General features: G+C 47.5%; 1 protein-coding gene across 2 annotated transcripts in view; it reads right to left on the bottom strand.

The window, feature by feature from the left end:
* The window catches only part of LOC143186227 (bromodomain adjacent to zinc finger domain protein 2B), a 127,933-nt gene that overhangs the window by 60,054 nt on the left and 47,192 nt on the right, over positions 1-20,687 (bottom strand). Inside the window, exons 1-2 of one of the 2 annotated variants that reach the window (XM_076389769.1) lie at positions 16,563-16,609; positions 9,416-9,491 (exon numbers count right to left, since the gene is read on the bottom strand). The gene's annotated coding sequence lies outside the window, so the exon portion shown is untranslated. Of the gene's footprint in view, positions 1-9,415; positions 9,492-16,562; positions 16,610-20,687 lie in introns of those variants that run through there. The other variant, XM_076389767.1, reaches the window with a different exon arrangement.

The raw sequence follows: 20,687 nt of genomic DNA, 5'->3' as shown, positions 1-20,687 counted from the left end.
GCTGGAAAGACTGTTGCTGGCTGCTGAGGACAGTCTTGGTAAAATACATTGGTCTTGGATGTGTTAACGCGACCACGAAATGGATATTCTATTAGCGATGTCTGTTTTAAGCTAGATGATTTGAGAGACTAGAAGCCACTCTTTCCTTTCTGAGGGAGTACTTGATGGTGCTTGAGTTTGATATATTCGAAGAGTTACTGAGGACTACTGAGTCTCAATTCAATTTTGGGATCGATAGAAGACAGTTTGAGTGGAGAAATTTGAGACTGTTTTATATGAGGGTGGTTGGGGAAGAATTGTTGTTTGAGTATAGGTGTTATCTTTGAATTGATTGATAATGTATATGTATTGTTGCATGTCGGAGTGCAAGGGATCAATATGACGAAATGTAGTTTATATGCAAGTGGATCGGACATGGGGAAATAGTGATCACGTTCGGAGGCTATTGAGACACCTAGTCTAGAGTCGTGTATAAAAGAGTAAAAGAAAATTCATAAAATAAGCGACAAGAAGATATCGTAATTTGACAAAACTAGACTACGGGATATCTCCCTGTAGCAGAATAACCAATCTCCCCGAGCAGAGATTCCAACAACCACGTGTCACCATGACATGCTACCCAGTATTCAGCAACGTGCAGCAGCGGTGCATCGCAAGCACATATGTCCGAAGCTTCCCCCCAAAAAAATTGTTCAAACAGAATTCGGAGCGGATCTCCTTCCGGCTGAAATTTTGGTGGATTTCCACGCTCCACGCGAGCAAACTCTGTGTTTATATAGGTGATACGTGTGTCTCTATGCTGGATTCAATACAGTACACTCCAGTTGCCCAGGGCAAGACAACTTTTAATACAGTCGACCGTGTCGATGGGAGATTCGATTAAACAAACTCATGTGTCCATATCCAATCGTTAAAAATGCTAACTGAGCGTTGAATACGGTTAAGAATACAATTGAGAGTCTCTTCACTGTTTCACGAATCGAGGAAAAATCGATGCATCAGTAGCACATCAGTAGTGCATCTATTCCACTGCGATGGATGCAATTAGCCAGTGCGCAATCACGCGACCGTCTTGACGTGCAGAAACGCGAAAATGTCACAGTACGTTGCACGACAGTGAGTTCCTGGTGCGCTTCAAGTTACGTGCAGTGCAACATGCAGGTGCATCTCGTGACCAAGCCCCCTGCGATCGAGCAATTGGTGTCGCAGTGCTTCCTTTCAGGGAATCGTTGATACCATCACAAAGAAGCTTTGGAATCGACGTTCCAATATCGTGGCAATCTATTTGCCGATGCTTGGAAAGAGAATAGTACAGTGTTCTCTCGTTGTATACTCATGGCTCATAAATCGATGCATTTTCAGCACTGATATCTATAATAATTTATCTGTATTTGAATATACTCTCGCGTGTTTTACAAAATATGCTTGGTACATGGAGTGCTCGGGAATAGATGGAGGAAAATTTAAGAAATGATTCTAAACTTCAAAGATAGAAAGAGAATAACAAAATCGAACATTGAAATTGAGTCTCACGGTTGAGTTTACTGCTCGACGTCGAACAGGACGAAGAAGAACAGGTGTCAGCCAGTGCCATAATAAAATATAAGAGTGTGAAAATTCATACCCACAGATGTCGCGATTGTCTAATTTAAACTCGTGCACCAACACTTATTTTACAGCTGGGAATGCATTTCTGGCGTCAATTCCTGTGCTATTCCATTGTGTCCCAAATAATCCCAAATTACAGATAATATACCAACGAGCTCACAACAAAGGAACACTGTACAGTATTTCTCGTCACACTACAGCTCTCAGAGGTCAGCGAGCTAATCGCGTCGCAGCGGTATCGGTGTGCTTCTCCAGATGCAGCGGGGTCAAAGAACCCGGGACGCGTTTCCATCGGTGCAGGTCCAATGACGTGCAAGTTTCCAGGTGCGCAGACGACGACTACGACGACGGGGTCGTGAATATTCGCGTCGCGAGATATCAGTGACGCGCCCGTTCTGTCAAACTGCCACTCGCGTCGGGACGAGGAAAAACTATTTTCACGCCGCCTCCCTGGAGGATCGATACCAGAGCTCCTTCGTCGCTCGTCCCTCGATTCGCCTGTATTTTTAATTCGTCCCGCTAATTTGTCGCTCCCAAGGCGACGACCCGCCGAAAACGAGCAACACGAGACCCTCCGTTCGTTCGTATCAAAATACCAGCCCGACGTCGAAATACAGCGAATAAATTAGCGTTCAACGGTTTCTGCCTCTGCTAGGATTCCACGCGCTTGGATCTGCCCGATCGGAACGCGATCTTCGACGAGGAAACGGGCAGAGGCGGAATCCGATGAACCGAAAGTGGCAAAAAGCCACGAAATTAACGCGCCTCCTGTCGCTCGCGTAAAAACACGGATTTCGCAAACAGTCGATGACGTAAATGCGAAATGATACAGTGGAGTGGTGAAGATTCTGGTAGTCTTCCTCTGATCGGAGGTGAAAACACGTCTGCATCTTTGGGACAAGGTGGATTCTACTTGGACTTATTGGGTATTTCAAAAGGCAGAAGTGGAGTACAGGAATCGTGATTGGTAATGGGGAAGAATGTTGCAAGAGGAAGTTTTTGTTAATAGGGTATTTCCTGTAATAAGGAAACTATTATCTCTTTCACACTTGGAATAGAAGGAATAGTATTGAAGAGGTTGTCTACAACAAGAGAAACTATTCTCTGCGTATAATTAAACGCGAGGATTGTCAAGAATTCTTGCTCCTACACTTCTCGTAAATTCTTTGTTTCTCTACCGAGATCTTTGGCGATCTCGGGACTTCAACACTTAATGACCCTCGAGACTGAAATTTTCAAGAACTTCTATCTTCAGCTTCTCTTGAGTCAAGATATCTCGAGATGGCTCTGAGCTCCGCGAGTTTTACTCTGCTACCAAAAAAGGGACACTCTTCTTCTTAGTGTTCATCGACGAATTTCGTCGGTACGCTCGAGCGACCAGAAGTGTCAATGCACAGAGAAATCACGATTCTATCGCGCTGAATAAGAGGTTTAATTTTATTCATCTTGCGTCCCCGAGGCTCTGTCTCTCTTGGGCAGTCTCCACCATATTAAACGCGACTGTTTGGCGCCGCTAATGCCGCGACGATCGGCTACGAATTAGCTATTCAAAGGCGATAAAATCGGTTGAACGACGATAGAGATGCGACGAGTCTTGGAAACTGGGTGCTTTCGTGCGCCAACTCCTTGCTGAGCAAGCACGCGTATGCAAAACAGAAACTGAGAGGCGAAAGAGGAGAATACCGAGGAAGAAGGAATGGAGAGAAAACGATGTGGTTCTTTGGCCTCTTGTTAGAAGACTTCTCAAATTTTTTAATTTTTTAATACTTCACACTTCTCTATGGAATTGGGCAATATTTTGTCTCACATCTGGTAGATTGTTTAGTATTTGGAGTGGATTCTCGAGAGTTTCTTATTAGATTAGAATACACTTATCAGGAATAATTTGTAAAATTATTTATCCAGTGTGAATATTCACGCACACGGTGCAATTTAACTATTAACATATCATAAATTATACACTAGAATGAAGTATTAGCATATCCAGTTTGCTAACTTCTATAAACTGACAAGGCTTATTAAAAAGTAATTTCTCTTCCCCTCAGCAGAGATCTCTCCTAATGAGATCATACGTGTCGAAGTTAATTCGAGTAATTATTAGAGGATAACTGAATAAATGAATAACCATTGAAATATTGAATTCCTGGTTGAATATATGTATATTCAGAACAGAATACCGACGAATCGATCCAGCCCACCTAGCCGCATCTTCCCATCACTTAGCCACGATTTCAACTCGGCTTCTCCACTGGCTCCTTTCATTATTTCGAAACAGTGCGTCGCGCCGCGTGCGAGCGCTCGCGATTAATCGATGCATCATTTTTCGCTGGGAACTCTTCATACGAGCCGCTTTGCTGTCTGCCAACCGGTACTCTAGCTACATAACTGCCGCTGGCCGAGAAACGAGCGCGAAGAAGACGAAGGAAGCGGACGGAGACGGCGAACGAGCAGGGCCGTGCTTAAGCACCTTTCGTACCAGCAGCCTCGCGATTTCCAAGAGAAATGCACTCGTTCCACAAGCGACCAGCCCCAACCTCGTCCCGCGATATATCGGGCCGGTTCTTTTTTTCCCCGAGGCCGCTCGATTCCTTCGAGAACGCGACACGCTCGCTCGAGGGCCCCTTGCTGATCGTTTAAGCTTCGACTGTTTCTTGTGCGCTGCTAACGACGATTGTTGGGGATATTAAATGGAGGACTTCGAGAAAATTGAGAGTTTACAACGACTTGCTGTGGTAGGTAACAAAAAATTCGCAATATATAGGATTCTTTTTTCGTCATTCTCTGCATTCCACGAGGACAGTTTCGATTTTATGGGTAAGAAGAGTAGACCTCAATTGTGTCTATGCTTGTGGGATGGAATACTAGTACTATCACATGTGGGTGCATTGTCTGCTATCTGCAATGGCGTGAGTTAAAAACCACGATTTTTAGAAAAATGGGGCAAAGGTAGGGCTACGTTCTACTTAAACTTGTTCCACAGATCACGACACACTCATCATGAAAACCATCTCTAAGTATATTACCATTCCTCAAATTTGAAAGGAAGTACACACAGAGGTGTATCTATGACAAGTGTCTGCAGAAAACGCTATAAATCCCGAGTGTCGACGCTGGTGGCAATCAAACTGCTATCAGCCCGCACTCATAACAGCCTAAACCCAGTGCATCGACCAGCTCATAATAAAGTTTGCCAACTCTCGGTTGGCACACGCGTGCAAACGGTGAAATTACCAAGCGAACGAAGTTTACCAAAGAACAACTTCCCAGGTTTGCATCGTTCGCCGAAGACGGTCTTCACCAAACCGAGAACCAGTTGAACTGGCTCTGTGGACGTCGCTTTAGCCGCGCACGTCTGCACGCGTGCACAAAGCGGCGTGTCGATATCTCTGCCTGCGAGCCAAGCCCAGCGTCCAAGGTGCGTCACGCTCGGAAATATGCGTGCCTTCCGCCTCACCCTTCGGTGCAGCGCTCGTGCTGCAGCCAATTCGAAGCAAACGCAGCTCGATAGGCTACCTGATCGCCTCTGGCCCTCGAGCCAGGGAGCGGGGAAGAGGCGGGGAAGAGGCGGGGAAGAGGCGGGAGCGAGACTCGTCGCTGGGGACGAGACTCGAGAATGAGGATGACGAATCGAGACAGCTGGTACCGAGTCGCTGTTATCGCGATCTAGATACGGGCTTCTATCTTTTCCATCCGCCTTATCGCGTTTTAACATGTTGTTGTAAGGAGAAACGAGTTCGGCGAGCAAAAAGATTTAGAGTGCTGAAGGAAGGAGCGATGGAGGTGATCAGAGTGGCTTTGGAATGTGATTATTTGCTGTGGGTGGAGTTGATGGTAATTGGAGTGAGAGTTTCAGGTATGTCGGGGATTGAGCTGATTTTCTTTTAGGAAATTCTTTGGTAAGACGCTTGATGGGACACTGGTCAATCTGTAATGCAATTGTGGAAAGTTTGTTTCGCGAAGGAAAATGATTGTAACCTAAGGTATGTGCTCTATATACGAGGCAACGAAGTGTCTCGTAAACGTCAAGTACTAGGCGACAGAGGAGTATTACGTGTCTCGACGATAACGCAACGTCCATATGACATGCAGTTACACGAACTGCATCAGCAGTGCGTTAATCCCTATTCTTAGCCTACAGCAACGTCGATTTTCGAGATTCTGAGCTAACGCGACGTGCCTTTGGAATGGAGTGTCTTCAGAAACGAGAAAGAATCGCTAGAAATAATTCTGAAGTATCACGGTTTAGAGGGAAACAAAATTTCAGCCAGCAGTCTCTTTCGACATAAATCCAGTTACCAGTTTAATTTGTAAAGGCGCCGCGAATGACTCCAAATCCGATTTCAGAACGTTGCCTGAATAATTGTTGGACCACAATTCCACAATCAGGTTCAAAAATATCTACTAAACCAAATCGCATTAAAAATTAGAACCCTTCAGCGACACCACACTTATCAAGAATAGACTAAATACAGAAATTGCAAAATTGTAAAAAATGAATATTAGTCTATTCAATAAGGTCTGCCTTAAAATAATTTTCATCCCAAAAATTTTCATCTTGATTCCTCTCTAAATCTGTCGTCCCCTAAATACATTAACCCATCCTCATGCATCCACTAATTAGTAGTCAAACCTTAGACTAAAAGAAACTGCCTACATGCTTGACTCCCACGATTGGCTACCCTCCTAAATCCATCCAAACAGCCTCCCTCCCTCCCCCTCCCTCTCCATACACACTTATTCTAACATCTCAAGCTCCCCGAGAGCAACAGAAATGGATCTTGGCAGGCACGGTTAGATCATCGTGCATCAATCCAGTCTTTTCGACTGTTTCGAGCAGGAACGTTTCGCATCGCACAGTAGAAGCTCAGCGACGAGGACGCCGGAATAAACGCTACCCAATGGAGGCCCTGATCGATCTTTTCTCTCGCTCCTCTCTCTCTCTCTCCCTCTCTCTCTGTTCCCGCCCCGTCCCATCCCCCATCTGCCTGTAATTCGTATTCCACGGCAGTTGTATCCTGGGATCGCCTGCAGCTCCAGCGAACGAGCGAGCGAGGCACGACGCGCCTCTGTATTTGTCGGCACGTCGGATAGTTAGTCGATGATGTCGGACGACTAATGCGCGCCGGCGGAAGTATCGACGTATCTCTGTGCCGCGAGCCCCTTGCACGTGTTCCAACCCCCTTCTTGCAATTTTAGAACCGTGGATGCTGTGCCGCTGCCGTGTCGCCCGCACCCGCGCCGCGCCGCGCCACGCCGCGCGCCACGCCGCGCGCCACGCCGCCTCGCATCTGTATCGAGAGATCGACGATGAGACACTGCGACAGAGGGGGCGACAGGGGGAACCAGGGCTTTGTTTCAGCCGCGTCGCAAGCGAGACGAGCGAGACGTACACCCCTGTGGCTTGGCGAGATTATACAGGGTGGCGGAGAATTGCTACGAGCAGAGAGTTTCATGAGTAGAGAAGTTCATAAGTACAGAAGTTGAGTAGAGAATTTTGAATGAAATGTAGGGGTGTTGATAGGGAAAAATGAAGATCTTGGGTTTAGCTTAGTTTAGGGGGTTGAGGAGCTTGAAACTGGATTAATTTGGGGCAAGTTTCTTGGGGATAGAAATATTGTTGCCCACTGGTTGATTGATCAGGGATAGATGGGACATCTATAATCTCTTAGAGAGAGTAATGGATTTCAGAAAAATAACTTAGGACAGTAATTTTGTAAAAGAGAAAATCCCCTGAAGGAAATGGTTCATCTACCTTCGTTTCTTTTTTGAACTACTTGGAGCTTCAGCATTTCAAATGGTTGAGAGATTTGCGTACAAAGTAAACATACCAATAATCTCAAAATAAAACCTTAATTTACTATGAATGCTCTGTAGACACAAACATAGTAGAGTCTCTTGACAATAGCCCAGTGTATTTTCCAAACTACCTCAAATTCGAATAACTTTGTATTCCGCAAATAAAGTTTCTGAACCCAGCTTACCTCGTTTAACTTCATTCCTCCTTTCCTCCGCTATCTCCGATCACCCACCCCAACCCCTTCCCACGAAATCTATCGCTTTAAAATGGTTCCAGCGTTTCGATGTCGCGTGCAGATTAATGGCGGGAATCACAGACCGTAGATAGCCCAACAATCTGCGAAAGTGGATGTCTCGCGGAGACGCTCCCTTCGGTGGCCACTAATCAATAACCGCGTATCCCAAAGATGTGAACGAGATATCGGAAAGCTCGGGCGCAGGTATCCTGCGGGCAGGTGCGAGGACGACGAATTAATTAATGGGTCGGCTGGCCGTAATTAAGCTTAATTAGTCCGACCGTTGTTAGTAGGTGTGTTCATACGACGGCGAAGTACTATGGAACCGCGACGCCGAGAGACACAAGATATCGTTCGGCATATCGATGAGCCCAGCCGATTTCTTCGGCCATGGGAAACGGTGGAACGAAGCCACTGCATCGACGATGCACCGCTGCGACACTGCCACCGATAATCTACTCGAGCCGCAGTGAAAAGCAGCCCGAACACTCGCCGCGGCCTCGAAACGCGGACAATCTATGCGCCACGAGTAGGGAAAAATTCGTTTAAGAAGTAGGGCGAGGGAGGCGCCGAAAGACGGGGCTTAAGGACGACGACGCTTTCTAAGAACAGTGGCTCGGGAAGAGGCAAAAAGACGGCGCTTGAAACGCGCCGAATCGAAGTCGAAATCAGCCTGGAACTTTTCCCTGTCTCGACCTAACCCGCAGCACTCGAGGAGACAAAGAGAGCAGAACGATCGGCGCTTTGGAATTCTCGGAGCGGTCCTAGCCTCGGTCGACCGAGGTAAACCGCTTGGCTCTTCCCAAAATAATTCGCGTCGCTCTCAGGCTCGCTAAAACGCCTGCGTTTCCGCTCTTACGTAACGATCTCGCGTCCCAAACAATCGATCACCAACATGGACCCCGAAGCGCCCCTTTGACGAAGGATCGATAGGTTTAAACGATACCCGCGATCGCGGCAACTCCGCTCCCTAGAAACCCATAGAAACAGCGACCATTTGGAATTCGTTAATCATTCAGGGACGTCGAGCGAAGCCGCTAACGCGCGACGAAATAAAATCGCTTGATGAGCCCGATGCATGGAATGCCCCGGTATCGACGTTCTAATTCGGAATTTCCAGCCGATCGGGGGATCGTCAAATGCCATTCAACCGACATTCTGTTTCTATTACGGCTGGACAGATAGTATTCCGTGGCGTCGAGCCACGAATAGAATAGACAACCATCGATGGGGAATCGAGATACCTTAAATAAGTTAGAAGGGTTCGCTCCCGATCGATAAACCGCGCCAGCTAAAGAGACCGAGCGTCAACAGACAGGAGACCCATTCCGTTCCCCGAAAATAGTCGTTGCGGCCCCTGCCGAACGAGTTCTCTCCCCGAGGCGACGCAGAGAGCCCTGGGGGAGAGGAGGGGAGAGGAGGAGAGAGCGAGGAAGACCTCGTGCAGAGACGTCGCAGCGGTTTCGAGGAAAGATGACAGCTTCTCTTGGTCCTGCCAGAACGCCGAGGCGACGTTTACCCCGGAAATTTAGCGGCAACCGAGGGGAAAAAATTTGGCAGCGGCCAGTCAGCCTCGTCCCAAATATCGAACGGCTAGGATCGATAGCGCGACGGGTTCCCTTTGCCAAAACTCTCAGCGCTCTAGGAAGCTTCTATGCGCCGCGCTCAGATCGAGACCGACACGTTTCTCCGTCTCTCGCGATTCGATTTAGAGCTTTGGCTCTCGCTCTTCTGTTCAGATGAGATAGTTTACTGGTTATTGGTCGCTTACTCACCATGAAAGGAGATCACATGCTTTTCCTGACTATCCGCGAGTGGGCAGAGCAGACATCCTTGTGATTCAGTGGGACCCTGCGCAGAAAACAGTGGATGATTAGTTGGGATGTCTTATTGGCGAAGTAGATTGTGTATTCAGTAGGGAATAAATGTTAGAAGAGAATCCACGCAATTATGTGAAGATTATGAATTTTTTAGGTACTTGTGATACTTTTTCTAAGTGGGCGTGATATTAATGCTTTACCTGGAAGCCTGTTAACAGGCTTATAATAGGATTTACGAGTAGATAAAGTGTTAAAAGACCCAGGTACTGCAATGCTTTTATAGCCTCATAGAATCATAGATTAACTTATCGCAAGTGATTCTAATTTGCGACTCTTATCCTAGGAATATGATAAAATTCTGTAGGTATCTTTTTCCCCTGTAGTGTATCTCTATCCCCCAGATAAAGAATCGCAGATGAAAACCACTTTTTATCACTCAACCCTGATCAATTTTAAACCCTCTTCACCCAAAAATATTCCCCAAAAGAAAAAACACTGAGCACAATTTTCGAGTAACAGCCCAAGGGAAGCCGCCGAGGATAACAGATCTCATATAGAGCGATATCATCACTCGCGTGCTCCAGGAAGAAATTAACGCGCAAAACGATGGCCAGGCCACGTCACACACGAGCCGATATTTATCCAACTACAATCATTGGCCAGGACGCGGTTTCACTTTGAATAATTGCCCCCGATCCGAGTCTTTTCCATACTGAGCAGAGGAAGCCGATAAAACCGTGATATCCTCTACACACAATGCAGGCCACGGACCGTCCAGGCCATAATTATTAAGTCGCCGCGGCGTATCATTACGCGCCCGAGCCTACCTGCCCGCGTAATAAATTACAATATATTACAACAAAGTGTTACACGGCAAGTGGACGAGCTGCGAGCAGCCTGAATATCGGTGACTCGCGCGACTAGCCCTATCGATCTTATCTGCGGAGGGCAGCCAGTCTTGGGGCCGACAGGGGAGGCAGGGACGTATTTTTTTGATCGATCTTCACCAGCCATTTGCATGCTCTCGATCGTTTCGCTGGGCCCGCGAACGCGCGTGCATCATCGGATCATCATCGTTGACGGCGTCGCGCTCAGCGAGTCGCGGATGCGACCAGTTTTTGTCGAGCTGATGGCGCAGCGCAAGCGGTGGCACGGTTTCGCGCTCCTCTAACTACGAGCATCACTCCAACCAGCCATTACGCAGCGCGCATTCCCGACGTCGCCGCTCGCTGAGCGTCTTCTCCAACAAGGAAGTCTCTCCTCGTTCGAGAGCCACTCGCTGGCTGCGATTTCCTGGATGATGTCCGTAACGGAATGCGTGAACGTTCGACGATCGATGAATGCCTCGCGAGGATATTTCTAGCGAGAGATGTTGCGGTGGGACTGGGCACTTGAGTTTCATCGATATTGTTACTGTTATATGTATGTTGATTAGGATATAGGTACTGTTGGGAGCTTAGGTGTCAGGGGATGGTAGAGAGGCTAGAGGGGTGCTTGGCTCGATGCAAGCACACGATACTACTAATGGGTGTGACTAATTTGCGAATATGGGAAGTGCGAGTGTGGTGTCTTTGAGTCTTTTTCTGCGGAGCCAATCAGACCTGCTAACATTTTTTGAGCTTCCATGAGCACTTTTGTGAGTTTAGGGTAGGTCTTCTGGAACTTTTTTGGCTTTGACTCTCTTTCGAACATTGATCAAGTCTATGGCCCCTCTCTTTTTGTTTCTTCTCTATCGCCATTACTTTTTCTTCGTGTAGCTGGTAAAATTCGTGGTTCCCTCGAAGAACTTTCGTTTAGAGAGGCTCTCAATTAGACGTAATGAAAAGAATAGTAATTATTTAACTGATTTTAGTACTCGAAGAGTTAAGCTTCAGGCCAAGTTTCCAGCCTCTGCTTCCTAGCTCTTTACACTCCAGTTCTGCTTCTACAACTGCATGCCCTCTCCCAGTTCTTAACCTTGTATACCTAATCCCCATAGCCATAACTACACATTTGCATCCCTCTTCTAGAATATGCAAGATTGCAGACGAGCTCTGAACAAACGATAACAGCTCAGTCACGAGCCAGGAAGACCTGTTTGGATTCATAACGATTCCACACGAAAATATACGAATTCCTGGTCATCGGGCTCTCGACGCCTCTACAATCGGGCCAGAGCCTTTGGCGCAGGTTTTCCACGAACGAACGCCACACTCGTCCGATATACGATCAGATTTTAGAGCGCAACTCTCCGTGGGAACGTAGATGCGCGTCGATTTCACGTGGACGGTGCTGCAAGGCGCGCCAACCGGTCGATGCAACTAATATTACGCATGGAAACGGCCAGACGTCGATTTTCCACTCCCTGCGCCGACGAATCGATAATTAAATCGAAAAACGATGAGACCTCTCCCGAACATCTCGTCGAACTTTGCTTCTCGCTCTCCTCGTAACCTTTCGCCGTGTACCTAACGCTAGAAAGTAGACTCGATATGTCCCTACGATCACTGCACTCGCAATGCCTCGCAGTCCGACGCAGTGAACCGATGATGATTAATGATTTTCAACTTTCGAGTCTTCTGAACCCTCTTCTTTGCCAAGCCTGAGGGTATCAAGTTTCCTGAATCAGGAAATATGTAATAGTAACCCTGGAGTATACACATACGAAATGGCAAGAGTGCTGCAGCCTGCAGCTACTCTCGAAACCGAAAGACTCCTGAAATAAATCTAGAAGCAAGCCTCTTATTAACAATCCTCGGTCGAGTCGAGCACCGAACACGTCAACTCTCCATCGAAATCCATTCGTGCTTCAATTATCACAGCGGCAACGGGATCGAAATTTCCTGGCAATTGTGAGCTACGGGATTCCCCTTCCACGTTATCCGCGGTGCAGAGCACGAGATGCGCTCGAGCGAATTCGCCACGGCAGCGCAGGCGACGTCGGTCCTCCGAGCGGCTCTGGTAGAAAGTTGACAGGAGGTTATATGAAAAATGTCGAGACCTGGCGGAAAGATCGTTATATGGAAAGGATCGCGAGGCGACAGCTGCCCGGAGGCTTTGCCAGCCAGTCTCCTCGTTCCTCGATCGAACGCGCGAGAAAGAGAGAGGTCGGCCCACGCTGGATCACTGACGTCATGCCCTTTTAAAATCGAGACCACGGCGACGATTCGTGGTCCGCTTGGCCGCGACAAAGGCTGATTTTCCACGGAGGCGTCCCCTGTGCACCGATACGCAATTTCTGCTCGTCAGAGGCGCGGGACGAGAGAAACGGCGCGGAGATCGCGAGAGGCAGACGCACGCGGGTCCCGATCGTGCGATGCCTTTGAATAATTACCGCTGTTGCACAACACAGCCTGGAAATATCGTGTAGAGTCGGTTGGATCGTGATCGCGCCGCTCGTACACGGCACGGCGAAACAACCGACGTCCAACGTCGCGTCGCCCACGTAGGCGCTGGGAATCAATAAGCTTCTGAACTTCCAGGAATAAATCATCCGCCTGTACGGGCTGACTCAAATGCTCGACGACTAATTCTTCATTAGGAGAAGGGAATTTCGATACAGGTGGGCTTCGAGGATTGTTTCTGAGAATACTGGACACAGAGTTGTTACAGGGAAGCTTCTAAGTCGAGGAAGATTCCTTTTACTGTATTTATTCTGTAAATATAGATATCTACTGTTTCGATAGGGAGTCAAAGTTATTTACTAGAAGAGCTTAATTAACCGAAGTCAACGTACACTCATTTCATCTACGAATCTCCCTCTCTTACTATATTCACCCACGTAAAACAGTTTCATTAGATGTAGAACAGTGTCGTCGCGAAGTAAGAAAGAAGTGTCCAATGAGGCGCGTTAATTCAACACCAAGAGACACCTCGTTGATCGATGCAAAGAGGGTCATTCCAGTTAACATTTCACTAACCGAGAGTTATTATTTGAGAGCGGCGGAGAGGGCAAAGGTGCTCGAGGATCGGTGGAAATCCACAAAGAAAAACGGAGGTAGAGGGTGATTAAAATCGGCCAGTCCCATTTTCTTCTCTCCTTTACGGCCGCGAATCGATTGCCCAGGCTGAAAGGCACCATTCAGACAGATTCGTCTTTGTCGTCGTCGCGGCCGTAGTCGTCGAGAGGTGATCACGAGGCGTAACGCGGGCTCGTCGAAGCGAGTCGTCTTGTCTTCTCCGCGAGGAGGAAAGAACACGCCAAGGGAGGGAGAGGGAAAAAGAAACGGAGAGATCCGTCACTTCCGTCCGATCGTTTCTTTCCTGAACGACATTCCCCGTGCCGCAGTGAAACTCGATGTTTGACAAAGAGCAGTCGAGGAGCAGTTAATAACCGTAGGAGAGAAACAGAGGGAGGAGAGCAGAGAGGGGGAACGGAAAGAGGAGAAGAGGGGAGAGGGGAGAGGGAGAGAGCAGAGGAGGGGAATTTCCGTGTAATTCCGTCGCCGACTATTTCTGCTCCCTCGAGTGTCATAGCTTCCACTCTTTTGAACGTAGGACACTTGGAAAATTATTTCTTTTTTTTCTTTTTTTTTTCTTTTTTAAATTATATGCAGGTGGCGCGAACGAGTGGGGGACAAGTCGAGGGAACAATCGAGGCTGTTGCTCGCGCAACACCCTTAAAATACACCCTCGCGACTTCGTTCACGCGTGCCACGATTGTTCCAAGTTTTCGGGCGCCACGTGAGCAGCGGGAACGCGTGGCGAGCGAAAAATACAACTGGGACGAGTCGGAAGCAAAATATTTTCCGAGCGCGATATTCCCAGGAAACGCGACAACGAAAACACCCGCTACCACCATCGATCCGCTCCGAATTACAATATCTCCATTACCGGTATCTCTAAATTCTTTAACATCACGCCCGTTTATTAATACTCGCAATAAAACAGTCGAGTGAACACAGTTCCGAAGGTAAATATTAATATGCAGATTCGCGCACGGGGAATATATTCGATATTAAATAAATGTAAATTTACGAAGCCGGCCGCTCTATTTGTACAACTTATATAAATCTCTCTGCACCGTCTCTCCTCCTCCTACCTACCTACTGTCCCCCTCTTTCTCACTCGGTCTCACGATTTATACCCGTACACCTGTTGTCATCGGGTGGCGAGTAAACAAATTAAGCAAACGTAAATGTTCGTGCCGTTAACAATTACGACTATACGCGTCGGAGGTGGAAAAATCGGTGGCTCGGCCGAGCAGAGGCTGTAATTCACCAGGGGCTCGCATTATCCTTCTTCGATCCATAAATAAGCGTCGCTCGGGCGAATAAATCTCGGAGTTTATCGTCGATCGCGGTTAGCTCGCGACCGTGTTGACGAGCACTCGATCGCGGTCGGGAAATGTCAGGGAAATCGGATGCTCTCGGAAAAGCAGGTCGAGACCGCCTGCATACGTCTTTTTTCCGCGCGACAGTTCGACCCGAGACGAATAAGTGGAGTGCTCGAACGTTTATACTCGACTCGGAGCAAACACGAGCCTATCGACGTTTCTAGCGTTGCGAGCAATAGTTTTCAGCCCCGAGTGGCATTGTCTCGGCCCTCTCGGATTAACCACAGCTGACAGCGTTCGCCTAAGCCGCACGTCAATCAGTGACCGATAGTTCGGATCAGTTTCAGATTGTGCGTACCGAGTCGATAAATGTTGCTTGTCAGGACTATCAGGGATCGGGTCGGTTGTAATAAATTAATGCGCGACGAGATGCTGCACGCGAAATGGCTGGCATGATGGCTGTACCTTGGGTCTACAGACGCAACATCGGAGAAAGAAAGAGAGGATGGAAGGCCTAGGAAGAACCTAGAAAGAGGCAAGCAGCGTTCTTGAGAAAAATGATAGCCCTGGTCCTTTGCAAACTTCAGGCGATTCTTTTTACGTCATTTTGCCTACAAATTGGCAACCTAATCTCCAAGGTACTAACCCTGAAATATTATATTACTGTTCATTTATATAATTAACAGGTAATAGCAAGCCTAATGGGTGTAAAATTGGTTACGAGCCATCTTTCCATGACCGAATGGAACATTCCTGGAGTAACTTTTCATGTCCTAGATTACCATCGACACGCGTTGCTGCTCCAAACTTGAAACCAGTCGAAGCCGCGCGCACGGTAAACACAAGAATGTCGGCCATCAATGACTCACATGGCAGAAACGAAAAGTCACGTGAAATTGGCGTGCACCGGGCACGTTAAACCGGATCCAAGTGTTATACAAGCTTCTATCCAAGCTTCTTAAAATTCTACCTTCTGCGAGACAATATTCAGAGGCCCACTCTGACTATCGCTCTTTAGAAGAGAATTGCACCATATTTCAATTATAGCTGGCACCTATTATATCTATCACCTTCGCAAGACTCTCTGAAGACGTGGGCCAAGAGAATCCTGCAGTGATTCCGCCAGCTGTCGTCTCTGCTGCCTCGAAGGAGCGTAGGAAAACTCGCAGGGTAAAGAAATCGTGGGCAAGTCGTGCGAACTCGTACGCATACGTTATCGAGATGTCGCGATGACGCGGCTCTGTCACGGAAAGTCCGATTTAACCTCGATCACAGTAAATCCTCGACGTGGCGAGCTCGCCATTCGCCCGGGAGATAAGGAAACTTGCGTGCATGCACGGGCTGCGAGATTTTCCGCTTCTTCCGTCGAGAGTTAGGTCACGCTTCTACTTGCTTCCAAGTAGAGCCTTCGTAATTTCTTGCAATCAAGAACATTTTTTGCTCGATCTTTATCTCTGCGAGATAATTGTGTATCGAAAGGGACTAATTGGAGAAATACTGCCTCTCGTCGTGAAAATTATGTATGTATAAAGAAGTTTCAGTGGAAATCTGTATGTTATTTGAAGATAGCGTAATTATGTTGTCTGTCAGAACTTCTGTAGCACTGATTTAGTGTCCAGCCTTTTATTTCTGTTTAACAAAGGGGTTTCTGCTTGTGACTAAGCAAATAGATAAGCAAAATCAATGAAAAATAATTGGTAGAATAAAAATTGAAAAACAGTAGCAACAGACTAAATAGTCCACTGACCGAATTCTTAACAAGACTAGCCAGCCTCCTGTTTAGCAAAGCGAGGACTAGTATGGGAGCAATTGTTATGCGACCAAATCGACCAACAATACGTCACGTACCTGTTCGCGGGCACAGCTGATGTCAGCGTGCGAGTGACGTCAACGGGCGCGCAGTGCTCGTTATCACGCCTACTGCTAGTCACTGAAATGACACCGTCGCGTTCGACACTGTTCGCTACAGAGAGGATTCCTCGTCGAGTAGGCAAAAAGTGATGCAAGAACCGCTGACGACTGCACAGGAAAAGGCGAAAAGATTTTTGTATCCAAGAAAAGAGCCTAATAAGAGACGAGATTGCATCTAATCGCTATAAGTATCGTGCAATAAGGGAAACGCTCATTGGCTTCACCTGCGAAACGCGTTTCCACAAACCCTCTAACTATTAGCCATTCGTATGCGCGAGATAGCGCGGCGAATAGACAACGCTATTCTTCAGATTTCGCGTGCCGAGCTAATAGACCCGGCATTCCTCCCAGGTCCATTCTCATCTGCTTCTAACAATATCTTATCCTCTCGTCTGCGCTGCAACGTCCACGCGTTGCATAGGCGTGACGGTGCAGGGGACCGACGAGCACTCACACCGCTAGTTCCACGTCGCAGCCACGATCGCACTTTCTCGTGGCCGCACGCCTCCTCTATCGTCGACAGTGAACGATAATGGAAACACCGGATTTGCATGCAAATGCACCTCGTTCTTCGCGAGTCCGCTGGATTTGACTGATTAATCCGCCACGTCCCCCATCGTTCGATGTCCACTTACTTTCTTCGAGGCTCCTAATACAAGTATCAGCTCTCCAAATGACCGAGACGATTCCACGCGATTCAACGTTTAAACGATATCAGGGGCCATGTAACGCGATGGCTCGTCGCACGAAATTCCATGCTAATTAACCCACGAGGAGCTCGCGTAGGCCAGCGGTGTTTCCCTTGTGCAAGAAATCGTAAATACCGCGCGGGCGTGCATAAAACTGCGGCGGTGCGCGATTACCGTTGCAACTTTTCTTCCACTGCAGAATGCAGATATTCGAGAGATTACATGCTAGACGGACGGGCGAGCACGCTAGCATGGAACGGGCTTTCCCGCCATGGCGCAAGTTTCCTTCGGTGTTTGCCTGGTCGCGAGCGCGCTAACGATGACAGCGAGGGGGTATTATAACGCGAGGATTCGCATGCAAATCTTGCCCTGGCTAGGAACTCCATCGATTTCGCTGATCGACCCGCGATCGCATCGTTTTGCAACTAATTACGGGAGGACCACCGTTCTCTTCTTGAGGATTCTCGGCACTGACGTTCTCGGGACGACGATCGTAATTGCGTCGAAGTTGCATCATCCTGGACAATGTTTTGATACCCGAGATCGCGCGAAAACAATTCCCGTGTCTTCCAAGGAAGGCTGTAGGCTTCGAGGAAATCGAGCACGAAAGTGACTTCGATCCTGCCGATGGAATAAGACGCTTGTTACGTAACAGGAAGAACAAGATCGATTGTAACTGGGAAATTTCATTTTCCTACGGCTCGCAGATCAATTTTGAGAATAAACTGGAGGCAATGAGTAGACATCGATTCGATGTGAATGTAACTGAGGGATCTTGGATCTAGAATTGATGGAATAAGTATTAAGTATTAAGTACGTAGACTGTGAGGTCTCTTTATCCTTTAACATTCCAAAGTGGAATCATCCAGGGACTCTAATACCATTTCCTCAAGACGATCCCATTCAAGGTTTCGAATTTTTATTAAAATTGTATTAAAATACCTCAATAAAAAATTATGAGTCTTTTTTCATGCATCTGCTTCAGTTTCCTGACTTTTAAGTCTCGAAAATCTGTACCTGTCTGAATTTCAAATGACTCTCGATACGATAAGGATTAACACAGTCTTAGTCATTAAAAGGTACTTAAGCCCCGATAACTCGTTCGTACCGATGTTCAAGGCGGATCAAAATTAGCAGCAGCAATAACGACTCGAGTCGAAAGTTGAAACTCGCCCAAAGGTGCAAGAGTTGGTCGATATTGCGGTTGTTCTCGAGAAGGTGCGTCATCAACGCAGTTTCTTCGAACCGCGTGAAAAGGTCATTGCGAGAGCATGCAAGATGGTTGGCGGTTCTCGGATCCGTCCACGTACGCTCGCTCGATTACGAGAGCGGCGAGCTCGTTCTCGGCCCCGCTCGGCTCGCCGCTAAACTGCAGCTGCACTTAAGCCCGTCTCCCCATGTTGCATTTCCGCATTGTCCGCCATTCTTTCCACGATTTTTTTGTCGCTCGTCAGATCGACGATCTCTCGCTTTCGTAGCTCGCGTCCCCCATTGTTGCCCCGATACGTTCCCATTTCCTCAATGAATTTCGAGCGTCGCTCGTTGCCCAACCATCCGCGCTCGTACCTTCGCTGCTTTTTGCGAAACGCACTCGTCGTCCCTCCGATCCGAGAGAATGGATTGATTCGAATTCGAAAAAACAGGGAACGTCGAGTGCAATCGATGGGGAGAGGGTAAGGTCTGACGTGAGAACAAAACTGAAGTTTATCTTGGAAAGCAGAATTCTGATTAACAAATAGATAAATGAAATGAACTCTTCTGCGATAGACAGAGATTCCCTTTTTTCCTATACTATCGAAGAAACGAATATGTAAAATGTATAATCCTGCTCGTAAGTAGTCAAATGATGTCACATGTTGAGAAGAATTCTGACGAATACGTCCGAACTATCTGTCGTATAAGCGAGACAAGTTCAGACAGTCGTCAGAACATCGTTCGTCAGGAAACACCCAGTGTAACCGCAGCCACAGCAGTAAATATCGGTTGCTACCAATAAATCTGTAATTTTCCACACTTGTGAAATCGCTCGAATACTTCTAAGCGGTACTGTACACAGATACATTGTATGCTCTACTTTTTTGTTATCTGATTTTGACTCTCCCTTCGATTTTACCAAATCGATATTCCCTTGCAATTCCTCTCGATAAGAGACTATTCCTAGGCAACGATAACTGAGCAAATAGAGCAGTTGCAGAGCTCCGAAACGAAGTTCCCCTCCGCAGAACAACCAAACTGCAAGCCCAGGCCAATTCAGCGTAAACAGGGCAACATTCCGGCGCTCCACTCGCTTCCGGAAGACGAGGAGACCGCAACGCTCGAGCAGATAACACGGCGCCCATCCGAGCAGCCAATGGCGCGCTAACCAGCTGACGTTTCAGAAGAATCGCGTCCCGTCATGGATGAGGAAAGAGCGTCGTCGGCGTAGGTGTTCGCGCGAACGGAGAGGCGAAACGAAAGAAAGAGAAAGTCGAGGCATCGGGGAACGGCAGATGTAAACGAGAAGCTTTTACCTTTAATGGATTCGCCCCGGGGCCATCGAGATCTTCGGGGTTGAAAATACTCGACAGTAACGAAGTTTCGTAACGAGCAGCGGCGCTAGGCGCGCACTCGACTGCGCCAATTTAAATTCGAATTGCGCCCCGATCGAGACCCATATTAAAAGTTGTTTTCCACGCTGCTGTGCCGGCATGAATCTTCGCCGCGGCCCTTGCCAAGTCGCCGAATCGCCAAAAACGCGGACTACTCGTATCGAGCACGCCTCCGTATCGACCTGCCACCCCCGAACTCCACTTTCGTCCGTTTTATTCTTTGGTATAGGGCTATAGCAATTTGAAAACTGCATGGCTGGTGTGCTGGCGATTAGAGCACAGTGGATGTATTGGATGAAACTCCAAGTGTGATTCAGCGAAGAGGGAAATTGACCTTTGAACTTTAATCTGGGGTGCACAGAGGGATCGAAGTCCCACGTGAAATTTTTTATTGAAAAATTCTACCTTGCTAACTTCGATGAGGACAAGAATTGAAATTTTTGGAAAATGTAGTTCATGCGATTTTGCCTTATGTCCACAGATATTTTTTCTAACTCGGAATTGTCATACGTAAAAATAACAGAATGTTATTTTTGACATGGATGGAACAAATTACTGCAATTTCTCTACTGTAACAGCTGAAAACACTGAGTACTTCTTAAACGCGCGTGCAATTGGAATAAAGGATATTCGCTCCCGCTCTGATATTAAGTGACTTGTCCCTGACGGAGGGTTTGAATTATTCACGCGGGACGCAGAACCTAAGCCCGATAGGCTATCGCTCGGATCGTCGATTTCGCTCGCATACCCGGCTTGTTACAAATTTCAATCGCAAACGATCGAGC

This window comes from Calliopsis andreniformis, chromosome 12, assembly GCF_051401765.1.
Source record: "Calliopsis andreniformis isolate RMS-2024a chromosome 12, iyCalAndr_principal, whole genome shotgun sequence".
NCBI classification, from domain to species: Eukaryota; Metazoa; Arthropoda; class Insecta; order Hymenoptera; family Andrenidae; genus Calliopsis; species Calliopsis andreniformis.
The sequence above is the reverse complement of the archived record's forward strand: the minus strand, read 5'-3'. Positions and strand labels throughout refer to the sequence as shown.